We start from the raw sequence: 22472 nt of genomic DNA, 5'->3' as shown, positions 1-22472 counted from the left end.
GTCCTAGCTTAGCACTTATACTTGAGAATGTTTTGGTTTTGAGGTAGAAGGTTCAATATCAGCTGTGTTATCAGACAGAGGGACAGAGTCCACATAGGGAGCCCAGCTAGAACTCACCCCTCCCAGATTGGGCTGGCTCTGCCTTCCAGCTGCCTTCTCCTGACCATACCCCAGGCATCTGAGAGCCAATCAGGACTGTGAATCTTTCCTCAACCTTTCAGTTTTTAAATAAATGCAAATAATTTTCTGTGGTTTAAACCACAGCAGAATTTCTGCTATGGTAGGTCTTGGGAGGAGGGTGACTGGATTTTGCATTTTTAACAGGTTTCCAGGTGATGGTGGTGGTGGTGCTGCTGTCCCAGGACTATTCTTTGAAAATCTTTAGTAGAATTTTTACTTCTTTCTGGAAAGGAAAAAATAGTTGTTCTTTTCGACTTCCCCCTCGCCCACTTAGCTTTTCATTTTTGCCACCTGGTTAACCTTGCACTTGGAATGTGTTCAGCCTCTTCCTTATATTTTGTTCCCCAAACCTCTGGCCTCATCCTCTCAGCATCTGGAGGGTCATCAACTTCTCTTTGAGGGTGCTGAATGGCCAAGAAGGAAGTCAGGGGGCTTTCTTGGAGCTGATTGAAAACCTGGCTCATTGTGAATACAGCTTTCTCCAGGGATGAGGAGCTGTGGGTCCTACTCAGTGTGATCACAGTTGTGAGAGAGCCCATCCACAAATCCCTATTCTTTGTTGCTCTTCAGAGAGAACTGAGTCTTCCATTTTTGAAAGTAGAAAACAAAGATAACTTCTTTGGATTGCCCCTAGGTGATTAGTTTTCTAGAATAGAGGAAAAAATAGAAAAAAGTTATTCATTTTTGCTAAGTTGGTTCATAGAATGCCAACACAGAATGTTTCACCACTCCCCCAGTCACAAGAAACAGGGATGCTGAAGTACTACTTGATGGTGAGGTGAACTTTCCTTTTTGGTAAGATAATTGGCTAGGCATTTGTGTCTGGAGGGTCTGCCAGGGCCACCAAAGGATGTCCTATTTGTAGGGCGTGCGTGGACTTTCTGATAACTTTGTCCACAATTTCCCCCTTCCTCTCAGGGTTATTTTGACAGATGTTTAGATAAATGGTCTAAATGGAGGACAGCTTTTAATGAGTACTAACTAGTATTAAGCCCTTATATGAAATGACTCTTTTAATCATTTGGGGAACTGTTTGTAGGCAGTCCAGTTACCATTCCCATTTCTTCAATGAAAAGCAAATGAAGACTCAGAGGGAAGGAAGAGGATCTGGTACAAATTCAACTAATTCCTTTGTGAGCCCAAGGTCTTAGTTTCTGTGCCATTCTGCCTGCTCATCTTCCTGTATCATGTGTCCTTAGCTATTTGACCACATTCCTGAATGCCTGGCCAACTTCATGGATAAGCTCCAAATCAAAGACAAGAAGCTCCCATTGGGCTTTACCTTCTCATTCCCCTGCCACCAGACTAAGCTAGATGAAGTAAGATGGGTTCTTCAGAAGACTTGCTGCATTGCTTCGCTCCTGGGGCTGGGAGGACTGGGAAGAACTCCCTGGTGGCCATATGTTGCTGTGGTATTGGCAGTAGCACTGAGGGATTTTATAGCTAAGGATTCAGTATTGAGAGTTCTGGGCTCCAGGTGACTGTGCGTGTGTGGAGGTGTTGAGGGGTGATAAAGTATCGGGGAGGTGGGTGCTCTTTGTTACTCTGCATTTCACACCTATTGCACAGTGTCCCAATCCCACCCAAGGTGACAGGAATGAGAAGCTAGGAACTCTTTTGATCCTGAGTGTTTTGATGAAAGGTCTTGGAAGAAGGATGCTTCATGAGTTAATGATTCAAGGATATACATATCTTATTTTGGCAAGTCTATAGCTTGCTCATTCTATTTCTTAGAGGTGGTAAATCATGAAGGAATCACTCATTTGATCTCCTTTCCTGAACCTGGGAGGATCCTGAGTTTCTTTTTCCTCCGCTAGTCAGGAGGCAGTCTATAAATTCAAACATGACTTTAGCTGGGCATCAGAGAGCTCTACTAATGATGCTTGGCAAAATGTGGCCTGTGTTTTAATTGTAGAAAATCAATATTCATTCCTTGGTTGTTTTGTAGTAGAGTTTCCTGGTCTCATGGACCAAGGGCTTCAAGTCCAGTGGTGTGAAAGGCAAAGACGTGGTGGCCATCCAGCGGAGAGGGGTATGTGTGGAGTGGTGGGACCTCGGGTGTGCAGGCCCTTTGGGATTCAATCTGAAATCTGTGCTCAATCTCAGCCTGAGAAGCTTTTGTAGAGCTTAAGGGGAGGTATTCTTCTTCTCTGCTATTACCCAGTAATTTTACATATGATCAGATGCCTTTGGGGTTTTGAGATTAACATGGTGGAAAGTAATCTTAGTCCTGGTGCAAGAAAAACCCTTCAGTCCTGAAGAAGACTTCATATCATTTCAAGTAACGAAGTTGGCATGAGGGTGACATGATGGTAGAATGGGGCAGAGAGTGGACAAGATAAAGTTCTGTCATAGGAGTGGGAGGGAGAGAGAGAAAAAGAGAAAGGGAGGGAGGGAGAGAGAGAAGGAAGAAGAGGGGAGGTGAGAGGGAGAAGAAAAAGAAGTAGAAGAAGCCAACAAGATTGACTTTTCTTAGTGCAGTAATGGCTACAAACTAGACCACAGGGCTGGTGTCAGGAAAATGGTTCTCCACAATGAGAACAAGCAGGGTGGGAGTGAGTTGCCCGATGTTCACTTGGGTGTGGATCTAGCTTTCCAGCTCGAACCTTCCTTGGCTCTGAGTTGGGTTAGTAAGCCCGTTGCACTTGAACTGTGTGTCTTGTTGCTTTTTTTTCCATCTTCACATCCTGTATCCATCCCTTCTGTGATGGTGAAGGGCAGAACCCTCCATTTCATCCCTGTAGAACTTTGATATTGACATTGTGGCTGTGGTGAATGACACAGTTGGGACCATGATGACTTGTGGTTATGATGACCAGATTGTGAGATTGGTCTCATTGTGGGTGAGTGAGCTCTGGGTGTGAGAGCCGGATGTGCAGTTGGGGGAGTGGCCTGAAAAGAAGGGAATGACCTGTAGACTGGGTTATATTTGAAGATAACGATGTAGTTGCTTTGGAGGGCCAAGCCAAGGCTTGTGGAGCTAGGGGTAGTAGAGTTCTGGATCATATATTGGGTAGCCCAGGAGTCTGCAGGAAGGGATTCTAATATGGAGCAGCCTTGGACAGTAGCGTGAGAGGAAGATGGGGGCAGGGGAGGGACGTGTAGGGAGGTGCTTGAGCAGTTCCTTGTTTTGGTAAGGCACTGGCAGCAATGCCTGCTACATGGAGGAAATGTGCCACATCAACATTGTGGAGGGCTATGAGGGGTGGATGTGTATCAACATAAAGTGGGGGGCCTTTGGGGATGATGGCGTGCTCAATGACATCCGAACGGAGTTTGAACGAGAGATCAACATGGGCTCGCTGAACCCTGGGAAGCAACTGTGAGTGGGCCTTTGGGTGGCGGGGTTGGGGGGTATGTTGGGAATTGAGGTTGGGGCTGCTCAGGGACAGGGGATTTGTTTTCAGGTCATCTCTATAGTCTTACTTTGTCCCCCAAAGTTTGCCAAGGCACCTACCAATTATGGGAACATTTGGGAATATAAATTGCTGAGAGGGCTCTAAAACCAGCGTGAGTGATAAACCCGATCATCCTTCAGCACATTCACTTTGGAAGGCCATATCCTAGTTCTTGAAAGCCCCTTAATAGCTCTCAACCACTGCACCCCACAAAGGACCAGGTATGGTCTGTTCACTGCAACCCACAGAGTCACAGGGCCTCCTGCTTCAGGTGCAGACTGACTAAGTCTTATGGAAAAACTGGCTTCTCAGAAGCCTTTTTGGGCTCCACCCTGGGTCTGTGGCCCAACCATAATCTTGAAGTAGATCGAATAAAAGGCCCCAGCATTTTGTGACCTGAATGTTCTACACTCCAACCAGGCCAGACTTGGTTTTATGTTACTTTTGACTCTTACACAACCTTATTTCATTCTCACATTTGCCAAAATTCTCTGAATATGTTGAGACAGGATTTCTGCAAGCACTAAACATAGTTACAAAACCTTTTCAGCAATGCAGCATCTCTCTGGTCTTCTTGGTGTTGGGACTGTTTTGGGAAGTCTTTTCGCACAGATCTCTACTTAGAAAGGAAAACTAGCCCTATAAACCAGGTTAGTGGTGGGCATCCTTTTGCTTTACTGGGGAGTGCTTTCTTCCTCAATGCTTGGTTTCATTAAGTCATAAGTTTTTTGTTGTTGTTGTTGTTGTTTTTTAACATGTTGGAATATGAGTCCATTTACCTGAACTTAGGAACATACCGGTTGTGTCTGCCATAGGTGACCAGAGGTTTATGAGCTGAGAAGTCACTCACTCAATGCCTGCCTCCATTAATAAGACACATCCATGTCATTCCAAAGAGCCCTGTACCCTTTGAAGTATCAAAACACAAAATTGCCAGCCAGGTCTTGACAGCATATTCCTGGTTTATCCATAAAAAAAAAGGATTGGGAAGTCATCTTTCAAATTGTCAGCTGGGATAGCCCCCAAATCATGAGCACATCACACTGTAGAGACCCGCGGGGTGTTTCCCTTAGCTCCCATACAACTAGCTTCACATGTGAAGATGTGGAATCCTCAATGTTGAAGCCAGGTTACTCCCAAGGCGGGTGCCCATGTTGGTGCTTTGACATTTTCAATGTGCCTTGTGCTAGGAACAAATGCTGCCACCTGTCCCTTAGCTCCTATGCTTCCTGACTTGGCCTGAGTTGTCTCTTTGTAGGTAATGTCCAACTCCCTTCCACACCCCTGCTCTGGGCCTCCTTGTCACTGAAGCCAGTCCTAGAAAGTACCAGTAACCCTAGGAGCATCCTCTCTCTAAGACCCAGAGGATTTCTGAGAGACCAATGGGTCTTCTTTGCCCAAAAGAGATTGAATTTCCTCTGCCACATAGTCATCACTGGGAAGAATTCTAAAGAAAACAGTGTCACCTAGTGCTGCAAAATTAAATTACCAAACTGCCTCAGGTTGGGAGCTGATCTCTGCCTTTCTAAAACATGTTTCTTCTATCACCAGCCTGCTCAGAAACTTCCATTGTGTTTACCCCCAGACTCTTTGAGATCTGTTCCAACTTGGTCTTGTAATCTTGCCTCACTATCTTCCTGCCCCAACTTGTCCCCCAACCCCACAATTTTCTCAGGAATCAACAAATTGCCTGTAAGAGGCTTGTGCCCTATATTTAATCAGGTTGATTTTTTTTTCCTCTTGAAAAAAAATATTGGGACTCTACATGAGATTTTATTTCAAATAAGTTTTTTTTTTTTGGAGAGAAGAAATTTTAAAAAACATTCTCCTACACAAAATTAAATTACCTGAAATTCAGTCTGTTCCAGAATTTTCTATACTCCCTGGTTGTTTCATCTATTTAAGTCCTGTTTTTTCCCATTGTTCAAGACTCACCAGCCTGAGGGTCAGTCCCAATCCCACAGTTCCTGCAGTCCCCCAGCTGTCACATCAACACACACCTGAATAAGTTAATCCTTAATCATGATGACCTCTAAAGCATGCTGAATCTCACATATTTGTGTCTTGCCTCCCTAGGAAAGTTGTGCAATCATTGATGGTGGGGGTGTATTATTGCTTTGGTCTGTATTTCCCTGCAGGTTTGAGAAGATGATCAGTGGGATGTACATGGGGGAGCTGGTAAGGCTCATCCTGGTGAAGATGGCCAAGGAAGAGCTGCTGTTCCAGGGGAAGCTCAGCCCAGAACTGCTTACCACAGGCAGCTTTGAAACCAAAGATGTCTCAGATATTGAAGAGTAAGTTTCTGGTCCCAATGCCTCTCCCCATAACCGAGTGTCTGGTTATGGGGAGAGGCACTTGGGAAACATGGATGGGGCATTGGCTTTTGACTCTTTGAGCAGGAGGTCCACATAATTGTCTTTTTTTTTGGGGGGGTGGTACTGGGGATTGAACTCAGGGTTGCTTAACCACTGAGCCACATCCCTAGTTCTTTTTAAAATATTTGTTTAGAGATAAGGTCTCGCTGAGTTGCTTAGACCCTCACTAAGTTGCTCAGGCTGCCTTTGAACTCATGATCCTTCTGCCTAAGGCTCTCAAGCTGCTGGGATTATAGGCATGTGCCATGTCACCTGGCCACAAGAGGGTCTTGAAGGTGGCCCATGGTGGACCTGTGAATTCATTCTACTTACTTGTCTGTGCTCCTGTGGATTTTGAGAGTGATGCTACCAAAGTGACTCAGGGTTCTGGGAACAGTTGGCCTGCACATGCAGGGACTTGGGCTGTTACACTGGGTTAAATCCTGGAGGCATTAACAGGGGCACCTTATCACTTGTTTGCATCTATCTCCTTTTTCTTCTCCTGAATTTCTGACATCTTTTTTCTTATCAGCAGTTCTCTAAAGGGACTACCCTAAGCCCTACTTCAAAACAGAAAAATAGGTGCTTGGATGCCCACAGATATATTCACCCACTCATAGTCTAGACGGGGATGGGAGTGAGGATGGCCCATAGTATCTTTATAGCTGGGGCTAGTTTTCCAATCTTGCTATTTCCTCGTGTGAATAGAGGGGGTCCTATTAGTTGAGGAACCAGGTGAGAGAGGAGGTGATTTCAGTGCCAAAAGGAGCAGTGAAAGCATTCCAAGGACTTTGTTCTGAATGGAACCTTTAAACAGTGGCTAAAGTTGCTACACCCCAAGGGGATGGTAGTACTCAATCTAGTGAGGCATTTGGTTCCCCTGAGAAGGACACTTATGGTGTCAAATCACCTACCCTTTCCCACCATCTTCAGACACAAACTCTGGCTGCTTTAGAGAGAACAGATAGGCACCACAGCTGGATTCACATGTTTAGAGGTGACTGTTTATAGAGGCAGAGATTCTGTCTGTTTACCCTAAGGCAAGCAAACTGCAAATGCAAAGAGTGCAGAAGGTCCATGAACCAGGTCTTATCTTCATATTAGCGCACAGAAAAGAAATACTGGTTTTTCTTACTGGAGGAAAAATGAGCCAGGGTAGCACTGTATGTGGGCTTGTGTGAGTGAGTGTGAGTATGTGTGTGTGTGTGTGTGTGTGTATGTGTATGTGATGCCTGGGAAAGATACCTCAGGTGGTCTGAATCCATTGCAGGAAGACTGTGTGGCCACTCACTGGATCTGCCAAATTGTGTCCACACACTCAGCCAACCTGTGTGCAGCCACCCTGGCTGCTGTGCTGCGGCGTATCAAGGAGAGCAAGGGCAAGGATAGGCTGTGCTCCACCATTGGGGTTGATGGCTCCGTCTACGAGAAACACCTTCAGTGAGTCAGCATGTTGGGCCCAGGAGTGAAGGAGGTCCCAGAGTACCTGGGACCTGGTGACTCCATAGGGCAGCTCTGTTTTTCATCCCAAGGCGTTGGGGGTCTTTGTAGAATTATAGTTCCCAATGGAGCAAGTGGCTACTGGAGGATGTCATTCCTGGTGTGGGTGGAGGTGATTTCTGAAGGCTGCTGATGACTCAGAGCTCCCCTGGCTGCTGGGTACTCTTCTTGGCCACCCTCTTCTTTATAAGACAGAGTTTCAGTCTTTACTCTTATGATTCTTGGTGGTTCTTATTGCTATGTATTCTGCCAGGGACCACCTCAGCACTGGCGGTTACCAGCCTCTGATTTGGGTATTGAATTGATGCCATGCTGCATGTTTTGATCCCTTGGGTTATATATATCCAGACATTCAAGTTTCAGTTGGGACCTGGAAGATGCCTCTTGTTGCACTCACTTAATTTCTCCTAACATGAGTGCCAGGTCTATATGCCATCATTAACTGAGCTGGTCACTGTGAAAGGTCTCAGCTCTGAGGTCCCCTAATCTCCTAGCTCAGTGCCTCCCAAACTTTAGTTAATGTGCACATGAATCACATGGGGATCTTAAGAGGCAGATTCTGGTTCAGAATGTCTGAGGTGAGCCTGAGATCCTGCATCTCACAGCCTCCAGTGAGGCAGTTGGCTCATGGACCACACTTGGAATAGCAAAGCAATACCTCAAAGCAGTCATCACCTGGAGAGTTTCTTGCCTAACATAACATGTTATCTTTAGCTGTTCCGATACCTTGAGATGGTTGGCAGAAATTGGCAAAAGAGAGGCAAGAGTGCAGAAGTGACATCTTCAAATAAAATGAGTTATGGAACATGAAAAATGGGTAATGTTAGAGCCACCTGATTCTATTAGACTGCAGAGGCTGATTGCAATCTTCTGGGCAGAGGAGATTCCTTGTGACTGCACATAGGGAACAGTGTTTTGCTAGAAGTGTCCTTTCCTTTCAGTGGGGGATAAACCCCACCAGGGCGGTCATCTGAGTTTTTATACAGGGATTCCTAACATGAGAAAGTGTGGACGGAGAAGGCTGAGGGCAGCCTCTGCTCTTGCAGGCCCAACTTTTGGGCTGAAGCAGTGAGCCACTGTGCAACCATTTATACCACTGACCTTAACTGTGGACACCTGTCTCTTATCTCACCTGGGCGGCTACAGTTTTGCCAAGCGTCTTCTCAAGGCTGTACGTTGGCTAGTGCCTGACTGCAACATTCACTTCCTCTGCTCTGAGGATGGCAGTGGCAAAAGGGCAGCCATGGTGACGGCGGTGGCCTACCGACTGGCTGATCAACAAAGATCCCGCCAGAAGACCCTGGAGCCTCTAAAACTGAGCCATGAGCAGTTGCTGGAGATCAAGAGGAGGATGAAGCTTGAAATGGAGTGAAGTCTGAACAAGGAGACACACTCCATCACCCCTGTGAAGATGCTGCCCACCTATGTGTGTGCTACCCCCGATGGCACAGGTATGCAGCAGAGATGCTCACCTGGCCGGCCTTTGTCCTAGCATCGATACTTAGGGAGCTCCATTAGCATTAGCCTTGGACATTTGAACTGCCACCTGTTTTTGAAGCTATATTACTATAATACTAGAGTCAACCAGACATACCTCAGCTAAAATCAAACAGTACTTACTGGTACCTACTATGTATCAACACACTTAATGCCTATTAATTCCTTTAATATTTGTTAGCTATTAAAGATTAGTAGTTACTTTTGTGTATTAACAAACTGCTGTATGTGGCAAAAAACAGAGGCCTGAGAAGTTAAGAAACTTGCCCAAGTTCACACTACTAGCAAATGTCAGAGCTGGGATTCAAATCCAGGAATTTAGGTACCAGAGCCACTGCTCACAACCATCACTTGGTCCGGGTCAAGGGTCAGTATACTGTACTACCTGGGCCAGGTTTGGCCTATGCCTGTTTTTGTGAATAAAGTTTTATCAGCACACAGCTATGCCCATTGGTCTGTACAGCATTCATGACTGATTTGCACTACCCTGGCAAAGTTGAGTGTTTGCAGTAAGACTATGTGGTCCACGAAGCTTAAAATGTTTCCTGTCTGTCCCTTTACAGAAAAAGATCACTATAAACCCTCTTGTAGGTCTTGCAACCTAATAAATGGAGGTCTTTTCCCAATTCAGAGAAAATGATTGCTGAGCAGGCCAATGTAGCAGTTAGTATAGGTTCCAGAGACTAGGGTTTGATCCCTGCTCCCTTTTTCTACTGATGTGATTCTACATAAGTAATGTTGTCCAGCTCAGCCAGGTTTTGATCTTCCATAAGAAAGGAATGAACTGTATCCCTTAGGATGGCCTAAGTGTTGGATGGGGACTGTGAGGCTTGTGGCACACTGAAATTGCCTAATGGTGGAAGTTTTTCTCATTTTAAAAGATTTTCCTTCTAATTCTTTTAAAGAATTACACTCTCTTTTTTCTTCTCTAGTCTGGAATCTAACCTAAGGTGGTATTTGATTTGCCACAAATAGCGTATTTAGATAGTTTTAAATGTACTCTATCAGCATCCCCAGAGCGCTGCATTGCTCACTTTGACTTCTGGGCCCCCAGCATGTGGACTCATTTGAGAGTCACTAAGGAGCCAGCAGAGATCTCATCCTGGGGCATCTTTTTTCTTCATCATTAAATATAGCTCACACTCCATCACCCCCTGAGGCTTCTGAAGCTGTAGAGTGACCCCTGTCAGGGGAAGGTACATAAACTGTCACTCTTTGTCACCCCAGCTCATTACCTCCTTGGATTTGTTTTCCAGAGAAAGGGGACTTCTTGGCCTTGGACCTTGGAGGAACCAATTTCCAGGTCCTGCTGGTGCGTGTGTGAAATGGGAAGCAGCGAGGAGTAGAGATGCACAACAAGATCTACTCCATCCAACAGGAGGTCATGCATGGCACAGGTGATGAGATGAGCAGCATGGAGCCTCCAGAAGGGCCCAGGAAGCTTCTTGCTTTCAATGACAGCTCTTTCCTTGTTCACCCATGGACGTGGAGAAGGTTGGTGGGCCCCAGGATCAGGCTCCTCTCTGGGTTTGTGCCTGAGCTTTCATTTCTTCTGGATGGAAACCTTGAGCTCCTGCTGAGGCCTTGTTGGGGGCAGCCCATCTAGGCCAGGGCCTCTTTCTTAGTGCTCCAACTTCTCCCCACAGCTCATTACCACATTGTCCAGTGCATCACTGACTTCTTGGAGTACATGGGCATGAAGGGTGTGTCTCTGCCTCTGGGTTTCACTTTTTCCTTCCCCTGCCAGCAGAACAGCTTGGATGAGGTAACAGTGCCTTCCCACAGGGCTCTCCTATGGGCTTTATTGACCTTAGTGAGTGAAAGAAGGACACTAGTGACCCTTGGGGAGGAAGGGCCCATTGATAAGAATAAGTTGGTTGAGGCTGGTGGAGGTTAAGTGGGTTAATTAGGATCCAACTTTCTTTGGAAGAATGATGATGGTGATGCTAAAACAAAACATTAAACTCACATATTTTAAGCACTTATTTGTATGCCACATAATATATTTAGCTTCCTATGTGCATTATATCATTCAATTCTCACAGCAACCATCTATGTTAAGTGTTCATATGCCCAATTTTCAGTAAAGAAGATAAGGTCTACAAAGGTACTTGGTGCCTTGCTCCACGTCATCTAGCTTGGGAGTAGCCAAGCCAATATTTGAATCCTGTTTTTCTGATGTCTTGATCCCGTGAGCTCAAATTCTCTCTCCTGCTCCTGAGGCTCTTACAGGCGCAGGCATTTTTATTTTGTCTCCTGTAAATGTGGATGCTCTGGTCTTTCTAGACTCACATTTGCCTCTCATTCCTGTTCAACTTGCCTTGGATGAATGAAAGAGGAATTGAAGATCTGGTGTTTCCAGATGTTCTGGACAGGAATACATAAAGAGATGGAGGACAGCTGAGTAGGCAATGCTGGGATCTGGGCTGATGGCTTCGATATTAGAGTATTTTTATTTGAACAGTGGTTTCTCTCTGACTTAGCCAGTCATGTAGAAACCTGCATGCATGCTGCAGGGTTATGGTGCTGTGGATGCAGTTTCCAGGTGCAAAAGGCATGGTTCCTGTCTGAGATGCTTCCAAACTGGGCTGTTGAAGCAAGCTCAGAAAAGTAAGAGCTGCTGTTTGGACCATGGCAATGGGATACTATAGCCCTGAAGACACGCAGTGAGGTGATGATCTGAGTGCAGTCCTGGAGGAGGTGAGGAGTACTTGGAGCAAATTAGAAGAATGACTTGATGGGGAGAGGTTTTATTTATTTATTTGTAATTTTTTGAGAATTATAATATCTACATTATATAGAAAAGAAGAAAAAATGATTAATAGAAAAGTAAAAATAACATTCCAAAAAAGTCCTTCCAGACTTTTCCTACAAATTTTTATTTTTTTTTTATTTTAAACAGACACTATCTTTTCATACCATCATGTATTTATATACTTTATTGGGTACGATAACTGTTTCTTTCTGAATAGAAGTAGTCTATCTGAATAGAACAGTCATCCTGCTGGATCTTAATCTGTATGTTCCAATTTTCTGTAAGGAGCACATGTTATGTCTAGGATCATAAAAATGAACAGCAAACAAAGGGAAAGACAATTCTATCTGTTAGCCGATGAGGTCATCCTGATGATGGGGTATTAGCAGGTGCTCAGGAGGCCTGAGGGCCTCTGGCTGTGCTTACTCACCACTGGCTTTGGGCAAGTCTCCCCAGCTGTTGGGGCCTGTTCGTGTCTTTTTATAAGGATTACCTGAAGTGATGTTTTTTGAACATTCTATAAATTTTAAAGCGCCGAACTTTTGCCAGAGATATGAAGCTAATGTACAGATGAGAGAATTGGGTGGAGGTGAGCACACCCTTGTCTGGATGTGAGTGTGTAAACCAAGGCTCCACAGGGATGTGCTTTGTTCTTCTGATTTTCTTGGGATCTAATCATGGTGTGACACATCCGGGTGGATGAGATGCCAAGGTGATGGGCATGAACCACCAAGCAAGGCCTGGGGACACCATACAAGTAGGTGGTAGTGAGCACACAATCCACTGGTGGGTCCAGCCTCTTGGAAAATGGATCTGGGAGTGCTGACACTGGTTCCTGGTATTGGGCAGCACAGAGGGCTCCAGTGAACAGAGATTTCTTCCACGTGCAAAGCCACCAGGCATCTACTTCCAGATGGCCCTGTGACATAGTCAAGGGCCACATTAAAGATGGGCCCACAAAGGACTCTGAGAAGCCTTAGAGAGCTTTCTCACTGAGAAATGTGGAGGAGTGTGAGGCCTAGACACTTCCCCAGCTGTGGCCAGGTACTCATTCACTGGATACGGAAGTATGAAAAATTAATTATGTACTGGCCCTTCTGATTTAAGTGGAGGACAGGGACAGGGTAAAACTGCTCTGCCCAGTGAGGGAAACATGTGTTGGGACATTCGCACAGTGCTTATGAGCCAATAATTGGAGTCAGCATGTCTGGAGGTGAGTCATGCTCCTAGCTTCAAACTAGGCCTAGGCAAGTCACCTTGGTGCCTGGGTTACCTGTAAAAGGTGGTGTGATCATAATAAATGTTCTCCAAAGATGGCTGTGGGGAATAAATGGTGTAGCATATGTTATGCACCAGCATTGGTGCACAGGAAGTACTCAGTAAATCCAAGCAACAACCTTAGAAACAACCTTAGGTTGAGGATCACTGGTAGGTGAGAGGGCTAGTTACTCCAGGAAATCTGTCTAGTTTAAGAGGTTGAGAGCCCAGAAATGACCCAGCAGCCCTTCTCTGAGGTCTTCTTTATGCTTTTTAGAGTATCCTCCTTAAGTGGACCAAAGGCTTCAAGGCATCTGGATGCGAGGGTGAGGACATGGTCACCCTGCTGAAGGAAGCGATCCACAGGCGAGAGGTAAAGGTGACCCCATGCATTGATTCCGTGATGCCTGAAGTGATCTGTGAGGGGCAACATTGAGTGTAGTTGCTTTGGCTGGCAGGAAAATTGATGTAATCACTCAGTTCAGCAATGGTTGAATGTCGACTGTGCATAAAGCTCTGTTCTGGGTGTGGGGATTCAGGAATGACAGCAAAACAAAACAAAACAAGAACATTTGTTCTCAAACACAAACCCATAATCCAATGGCAACTGTTATTAAGGGCTAAGATAAATGAAGTTGGACAAGGAGAGCAGATAAAGTGAGCAGGGAAGTGGCAATCTTAATAGCAGCACAACTAGGGAAGTCTTCATGCAAGCCTTGAGCGAGCCTCACTTGAAATAAGTGAGTGAGTCACAGCATTTGAGATGTATTTTATATACATGTAAGTGTCCTTGCAAATGTCTGAAGGGAGAATGTTGGGGTTCACTTGTGGACTAGGTATCTGCTTCTGCCTTCTTAGGAGTTTGACCTGGACATGGTGGCTGTGTTGGAACTATGATGACCTGTGGCTATGAAGACCCTCACTGTGAGGTTGGCCTCATTGTTGGTAAGGTTATCAACCATCCTCCCCACAGGGGCGGGGGGCACAGTCTTGGATGACTGGGAGGCTAGATCTGAGTGAGACCTTGTGTCCCTGTGATCGGCAGGCATGGGTAGCAATGCCTGATACATGGAAGAGATGTGCAACGTGGAGCTGGTGGATGGAGAAGAGGAGTGAATGTGCGTCAACATGGAGTGGAGGGGCTTCAGGGACAATGGATGCCTGAATGACTTCCGCACGGAATTTGTCAAGGCTGTGGATGATCTTTTGTTCAACCTGGGCAAACAGAGGTAGGCACCCAACTAGGTGAGGGCCTTGTATCTCAGAACTGGACAGCAATGAATGATCAGAGTCTCCCCCATAGCATTTGCAAGGAAGCTTTTTATCTTGAGATGACAATGGGTTTCTTAGAAAGTTCTGAGTTAGTAAATGTGAGGAAGCTGCTTCCACCACAAGGCCTGGGAGAGTGGAGGTGGGGGTGGGATCAAAACCTAGGGCTGAATCTGTGAGGGACAAATGATGAGTGGACCACTGCTGCTCCCAGGGTAAAACCGCATTGCTGGGGCACCCACACAGGAGCAAATCCTTTCTTCCTCCCCCAGCCATTCAGCGTCAAGCACCCTCTCTTGCCAGAACTGTTCAAGGGCAAGCATCACAAAGCTCCATGAGTAGTGGTGGTGGTGGTCAGGTGAGGGGAGGGTGTGAGCAGAGAGTACATGCCCAGTTTTGCTGAAGATGGAGGATCAGTGTGAGAGGACACTAGAAATCCTGCTCAAGTGAATTAAGTGGCATTCCTTTCCCACCATGCTGTCCTCCGCTTTCCATTCTGTCTCAACACATCCCACCACCTTCCTATTTAACCTCCATGAATTGCAGGTTTGAGAAGATGATCAGTGGCATGTACTTGGGCGAGATTGTCGGTAACAACCTTATCAATTTCACCAAGCATGGGCTGCTCTTCCGCGGCCGCATCTCAGAGCGGCTAAAGACAAGGGGAATCTTTGAAACAAAGTTCTTGTCTCAGATTGAGAGGTGAGAGTTTATTTAGGGTTTGGAGGAGGATGCGGTCATGTCCTATGTATTTCTCATGGACTGACAAGCTGAAGGATTTCACAGCTCAAGTGAGATCAGAGCAGGGCTCACACAAGTCAGTCTAGTGGCTCACACATGAACAATAGTGCTGAGCATGGCATGGGGCCATGAACAGAGATATTGTTGTATTTTTAGGTCAAATAGAACAAGAAAGATACCTGATCATAGGATGTAAATTAAAATGTGCAGAGGAAAATAATGTGATGAAGCATCCATGCTTGGCTTGGGGATTCTTCTTCACTGCTGGCTGCAACAATCAGGCAATGAGGATTGATTAAAGAGGACAGGCTTCACTCTATCAAGGACTAAGTAAACATCAGGCAGGGCAGAAGCATGCTATGCTGTGGCTTGTTTGATTGAAGCCTCTGTCCTCTGATCTAATGGCAGAAAACTCTGTTCCAAATTAGAATGGTGAATTTCAGAGGCCTTAAAAAATTAATGCTATGGTTACTCTCAAAGCATAGACCAGGAAATGGGTTACTGACCTGAGTGGGCCCCAAGGGCATCTGCACCAGTGAATAGAGTCTGCTCAGTTGATGGGTTAAAAAGATGATTCCAGGTCTCTAAAATAGTTTTCTTTATAAAATAGGGTTTATTTTCTCACTAAAATTTTATGTGCATCTATTTCATAAAAAGGACACAAGCAGAATGCGACTGCACAGTGTGGGGAATGGAAATCAAGCAGGAGTGTAATGCTAGTGAGTTAATGCTTGTCCTGAAGACCCAGGGACAGCAATGAGAGAAGGGACATGAACGTGTTCTACAGCTGGAAATGCCACATGCTGGCATGGCCACTGTCTTTATTATTTCCAAATGAGTAGACAGTGAAGTTCCTTTGGGTTTGGATATGTTTTGTAGTGACAGTGTTCTACCTTCCCTGCACAAAGTAGAATGAGGACCTTCTTTTAAAATTTCCTGTCACTCTCAGGAAGAGTGAGGTGTGGTCCAGCGGGATGAGCACTAATCTGAGTTCGTGATCAGGGCCCACTTTGTAGGGCCTGATCCCCGAGGGCCGGACCCCTGGAGAGCCTCCCAGGATGAAAGAGCCAACCAGAGGCGGGTCTCCAGCCCTCTCTGCTCTTGAGTGACAACTCACCATCTCCCTTCCACCCCAGCGACTGCCTGGCCCTGCTGCAAGTCCGTGCCATCCTGCACCACTTGGGCCTCGAGAGCACCTGTGATGACAGCATCATCGTCAAGGAGGTGTGCACCGGGGTGGCACGGCAGGCAGCCCAGCTCTGTGGTGCAGGCATGGCTGCCCATGTGGACAAGATACGGGAAAACCATGGGCTGGACACCCTCAAAGTGACAGTGGGTGTGGATGGGACCCTCTACAAGCTACATCCTCAGTGAGTGCCTGATCCCAGACCTTTATCGCTTTGTCTTTGTCCCCATTCCCCTTTTAACTTTATAGAAAATTATTGGTCATTCTAAATAGTTGTTTTTAATGTTTGTAGTTTTTAGATCAGTAATCAGAACCAGAATCAGGCCTGTGTTCAGTATTGGACATGTGTTGCCTCCCCCCCCCCTGCAATTGCACTCTCTCCCTCCTCTGCTAGGAATAAGGGCTGCCCCAACTCAGTCTCTTGCTTTTCTTTTTCCCGAGTCTCTATGTTACACATCTATATTGTTTAGTAAACATATACTAGAAATTTAGCATGATTTTTTAACTTTCCATGAATAGAATCACATGGCTTCTTCTGTGACTGGCTTTTCTCACACAGCATTTATGGTTTGTTCATTTATTTTGGAGATAGGGTCTTGCTATGTTGTCCAGGGTCTCAAACTGCTGGGTCTTGAGTAATACTCCTGCCTCAGCCTCCCAAGTGTGTACTATGTGGATTATTTCTAGATTTTGACTCATATTACAAACAGTGCTGCTGTGAATGTTCTAGCAAACATGCTGGATCTCAAGCAAGATTCTCCCCCTATGATCTAGGGCAGGGGATTGGCAATCAATAGCCATGATTGCTCATGTAAATCAAGTTTTATTGGAAGAGAGTGGCACTCATGTGTTTATGTGCTGTCGATGACTGCTTTCATGTGGAGTAGACACAGACAGACCCTATGGCCTGTGACACTGAAAAGGATTGCTGCCTGGCCCTTTGCCATGCCCTCAATATGGAATATCAAGTTCTTCTTTCTTTCAACTGTATTCCTTGTTTCCCTTGTCTTCTCCTTTCTCCCTTCTTATTACCATTTTGCTTCTGTCTTCTCTCACTTGTCTATTTTTATAATTTATTTTGAAGTCAGAAAGTAGCCCACATACTCTCTTCTGGAAGCCTTTCAGCTAAAAGCTAAAAAAGTAGAGCAGTGCCCAGCCTGCACAGTACCCACGGGGTGGAGTGAGGGTGGAGAATCCTGGATTGATCTGTGACCACCTCTCCCCACATTTGTGTATTTTTTTTCCTAAATCAAAATGTTTATATCAACATTTTTATTTATAAACATAGTTTCGATATATTTGGACAGTATTATACACTATCTACATAGCAGCTACTTGATAATTTTTTTGTAATTTTTATTTTAATTTATACAGGACAGTAGAATGCAATTTGATACATCACACATAGTTGGAGCATAATTTCTCATCCTTCTAGATGTACATGATGTAGAATCCCATTGGTTTTATAGTTATATATTTACATAGAGTAGTAATGTCTGATTCATTCTACTATCCTTCCTGTCCCCATAACCCACCACCTTATTGTGAATTAGCATCCACATATCAGAGAAAACACCAGCCTTTGGTTTTTTGGGATTGACTTATTTTGCTTAACTTATTCTCCAGCACCATCCACTTACCAGCAAATACTATCATTTATCTTTAAGACTGAGTAATTGTCATATATATATATATATATATATATATATATATATATATATATATTTTTTTTTTTTTTTTAATTTTTTAAATTTTTTTTACTCATTCATCAATTGAAGGGCACCTAGGTTGGTTCCATAGTTTAGCTATTATGATATAATGAGTTGAGCTGTCACCACATTTATTTTAATGACCTAAGAGGTTCTTTGAGTCTGCACTATTAGTGAAAAGAGGGGGACCTCCAAAAATCCAAGTCCCTCTCCTCAGTGATAAGTCTCATTGTAAAAATAGGAGTCTTGGCTCCAGAAGAGGGTTGGGAAAGGGACTTTTATTCAGCTTTCTCTTCCTGTCAAAAAATGCATGTGAAAATCAACTTATAAAGAGGAAAGGGTTATTTTGGCTCACAGTTTGGGAAGTTTCAGTCCAAGACTGGTTGCCCCTGCTGCTTTGGGGCCCGTGGAAAAGTAGCACATGATGGCAGGAGTGTGTGTGGAGCCAAACTGCTCACCTTGTGACTGGAAAGTGGAAAAGAAAGAAAAAGGGATACCAGAGTCCAACAATTCCCTCCAAGGGCATAGCCCCAGTGACCTAAAAGCCTCCCACCTCTTACATGAGGGACATTTAGATTCAAATTGTAGCAGACATGGAAACCTAACCCCTAACCCTGGGACTGGGCATCCTAAGCTTCACAGATGAGAAGGCATCCTGACCCTCTTGGATTAGGATGGGTTGGATGGTGACTGTCTCTTTTTCCAGTCCCATATGAAGATGATCTGTGATCTCTGTAATGTCCTAACAGAAACACTATACATCTGCCCCTCTTGCCTTCAATGGCATTTTGGAGTCAGTGTAGGTTTGATGTGAAGTAATAACCCTTGGAAAATATAAAAACCACATGCACAGGATTTGGTCCTCCCCTGCAGAGGAGGTTACACACTTCTGCAAGACTCATAGGTGGCTCACAGGACTGTTGAACTTCTTTCACTGATTAATTTTAAGAGCACAGTTCACCAGAATCCCAAGGCATTTGTCCTAGAGTGAAATCTTAGCTCCCTTGAGCTAAGAGCTAAATGGGTACACTGTGATGTTGAACTTGGACAGATTATTAGCATCTCCCAGGCTTAATTTTCTGGTTCAAATAAATAGACCCACAGGGTATCTGTCATGCTCCTCCTCTTAATTACTCGTGGGTTGCCAGCATTACTTCTCACCTCTGAGCACACAAATCTGTCATGACTAAGGTGCTTTGTTCTTTTGTCTTTCTCTTCCTTTTTCCAGTTTTGCCAAAGTCATGCATGAAACTGTGAAGGACCTGGTTCCCAAATGTGAAGTGTCATTTCGAGTCAGAGGACGGCAGCGGGAAGGGGGCCCGCGCTCATCACTGCAGTGGTCTGTCACATCCGTGAGGCTTGTCAGCGATAGAACCCCGAATTCGGAAGGGACTTCTCTGCTTCCCCCTCTTCCCTGTTTTAAATTATAAGGAGTTATCTTCTTGTGTCAGAGACACAGTCCCCTCAGCTTTTCCTTGGCAGAGAGGACCCCGTCGGATTGGGATTTTTTTTACATTCACTGTAAAGTTTTGTGCCCAAGTCTTGGCCTGAGATACAGACGCCAGGACTGTTCATACTGGTCACAACCATTCCCATTGGTTCTCAAACAACTTAAATAATAATAATAATCCTTAGCACCCTGCCCTCCTCCTGGAATTCCACATCTCTGTGGAACATTGCTTGACAATAACTGAGAAAGGAAAATGATCAAGGCTGAGAATAATAGAGCCAATGATAAAGAAAAAATAAAAATTAGTTCCTATTGTTTTTAACAAAGTGGTGAGATCATGGGAGTATAAGTTGGTAAACTGGTCAAAGTATAAATTGGTAGAACATGTTCAGTGGGAAATAGGTGAGATATATATATATATATATATATATATATATATATATATATATATATATATATATATACACACACACTAGGTTTTGCATAATTTTCCAGGAATTTGTGCTAAGGAAATACACATTGGAAACTAAGTTTCTGACCATTATATGGTTTATAATAGCTAAAAATAAACTGGCTCACCCTGTTTCAGGGTCTAGATATTAAAAACAATTGTCTCCAGTTTTTCCAAACATTATAATTTAGTGATGTGATTATACAGGTGATGGAAAGTGGAGAAGCCAAATACTACAGAGAAGCAACCCAGAAATTATGACATCAAGGAAAGTTACTTCTGAGGCTGGAGTTGTAGCTCAGTGGGAGAGCGCTTGCCAAGCTAGCATGTGTGAGGCGTTGGGTTTGACTCTCAGCACTGCATAGAAATAAATAAAATAAAGGTCCATTGACAACTAAAAAAAAGCTGCTTCTGGAGGATTACAAGTTCAAAGCCAGCCTCAACAATTTAGCAAGTCCCTGAATAACTCAGTGAGACCCTGTCTCTAAATAAAATACAAAAAGTACTGCAGATGTGGTTCAGTGGTTAAGCACCCCTGGATATAATCCCTGAAACAAAAAAAAAAAAAAAGGAAAAGGTGCTTCTATCCTGCTGCCTAGATCATAGTGCAAAAGCTGGGGTGGCGGGGAGTGAAGAGGCAGTAACTGGAACCACAAAACTGGGTGGGGGATGTAGAGGTACCAGGGTTTCTCTCCCTCCCACCTTTTAGTGTTCTGCAGTGTTTCCTGATGGCTGAACCTAGTTGGTAAAGGGCGCCTGGGAAATGGGATAAAGAGCAGGTGGGTGGGATGACTTGGACCCCAGCAATTAGCAAAGTAACTGGCATGTGCCCTACATTATGGTCTTTGATTAGACCATTATATGGAGTTATCAAAGAATATCATAGGCATTATAGAAGAATATTTAATAATAAGGACAATGTTCAGAGGATGCTGCTTCATGGCCCCAGTGTGTTAGAACCTGAACAGTTGCCCTCTGAGGGAGCTGCATCCTGGGATCCAACGGATTGAGAATTGAAAATGTACTTAGGCCTTGATATTTGCACATGTAAGCTCTTATCATTCCTGGAACAGTACATATAACAACTATTTACATTATATTAGGTATTACAACCCGCCTAGACATCTACATTCTCCTGTATGGGAAGATATGTGGAGGTTATATGCAAATACTATACCATTTTATATAATGGATTTAAACATTCATGAATTTTAGTATCCTTGGTGAGTCCTGAAATCAATCCTCCATGATGCCCAGGGTTATAACTATATTATGATCCTATTATTGTTAAAAACAATACTATATGACAGCAGGTGTAGTGGACTTCCCTGAATGTCCCCTCTGCCTCAATGATCTGTTGTGGTAAAGGCAGGCAGCCTCCTCCTCAGCAGCTCCCCACAGGTTTCCCACCGCACTGGGCATCTGGGAGGTTTGGCCTTATCTGCCATTTCTAGCCTGGCTACTCAGTGCAATGTTGGTACCTGCCCTTGGGTCTCTGTGGGTTCCCTTAAAGCCTCAGAAGAGCTACTCTGTCATTTCCCTTGTGGGGTGGGGGTTTGGAGTGGCATAGACCCTTAATTCTCCCCAGATCCTAATACTAGACAAGATGTTCAGCATATAATTTTCTAAATTTCTTAAGATGAATTCCTGCATGAGAGGGTCTCAGAACCCTGGATTCTCCATGCTCATGCTCCATCCCTCACCATGGGGAAATTATTCCCTTCAAACAAGTAGAAGGTCTTTACACCACCTACTTACAGCTTAGAAATATCTTTTCTGGATTCAGCCAAGACCATCCAACTTTTTCTTTCTTGGTTGCTTTGTTTTCTTTATAGCTTGGGCCCCCAGGAGCAGAAGGCCACTGCTTTATCCTGTCAGGGTAATTTTTCATCATTGCACAAACTTTTCTTGCTTTTTTATTTTCATATTTCCTTTCATCCTCACTCTCTTTTTTAATTAATATTCTCCACTTCCAAATGCCAACCATTGTGCTCCATGTGAAACTTATTTTGTATGTGTTTTGATGAAGCATATATTTCTTTGATGCTTTTTAATTTTATGTGTCTTTGTTTGTGATTCTTGGGGGATGGCACCCAGGGCCTTGCAAATACTATGCAAATGCTCTATCACTGAATTACATCCCCAGGCTCTGTGTGCATTTTTTTAAAAAAATTACCAATTCTATTAGCTAAAAGTCTCTTTCTGTCTCCCACCTCACAAAGCACCATGTTTTCAAAGGCCCAGGGGTGTCATGTGCTCAGCTAATGCATTATTTCCCATTGCCACAAATATCCCATTGTGTGCATATACTCATTCCGTGTTCCCATCCATCTTCTTTAAAGTGGTCATGTGCATTGACTCAACTCTGGATACACAAACATGGCAATGAGTGTCACTGCAATGAATTTCTTTGCACATGACCGCATAATTATTCTTGTGATCATCTCTCTGGGCATCTACCCAAGAGCAGGACAGCTGGATCATAGGATGTGCATTTGCCACATTTGACCCCCATACTACCAGCTTACCCTCCTGAAAGGCTGTCCCTGCTGTCAGTCGCCTGCACAAATCTCCACTAACATTTGGCATTGTCTAGACATCTATTCATTATTAATCTTATGAGTGTAAAGTTGAATCTTATTGTTGTTTGCATGTACATTTCTCTGGTTACTGTGGGTTTCAGCATTTATTTATATGTGTTTGCTTTTGGATTTCCCTTAGTTGA

At 44.4% G+C, this 22472-nt stretch overlaps 1 pseudogene; it reads left to right on the top strand.

Annotated features, from left to right (window-relative positions):
* The first annotated feature begins 1387 nt into the window (after positions 1–1387).
* LOC143409407 (hexokinase-2-like) lies at positions 1388–19218 on the top strand (annotated as a pseudogene).
* Positions 19219–22472: the final 3254 nt, after the last annotated feature.

Source organism: Callospermophilus lateralis, chromosome 11, assembly GCF_048772815.1.
Source record: "Callospermophilus lateralis isolate mCalLat2 chromosome 11, mCalLat2.hap1, whole genome shotgun sequence".
Taxonomy (NCBI): domain Eukaryota; kingdom Metazoa; phylum Chordata; class Mammalia; order Rodentia; family Sciuridae; genus Callospermophilus; species Callospermophilus lateralis.
Note: the sequence above shows the minus strand (reverse complement) of the source record. Positions and strands in the feature narration are given on the sequence as shown.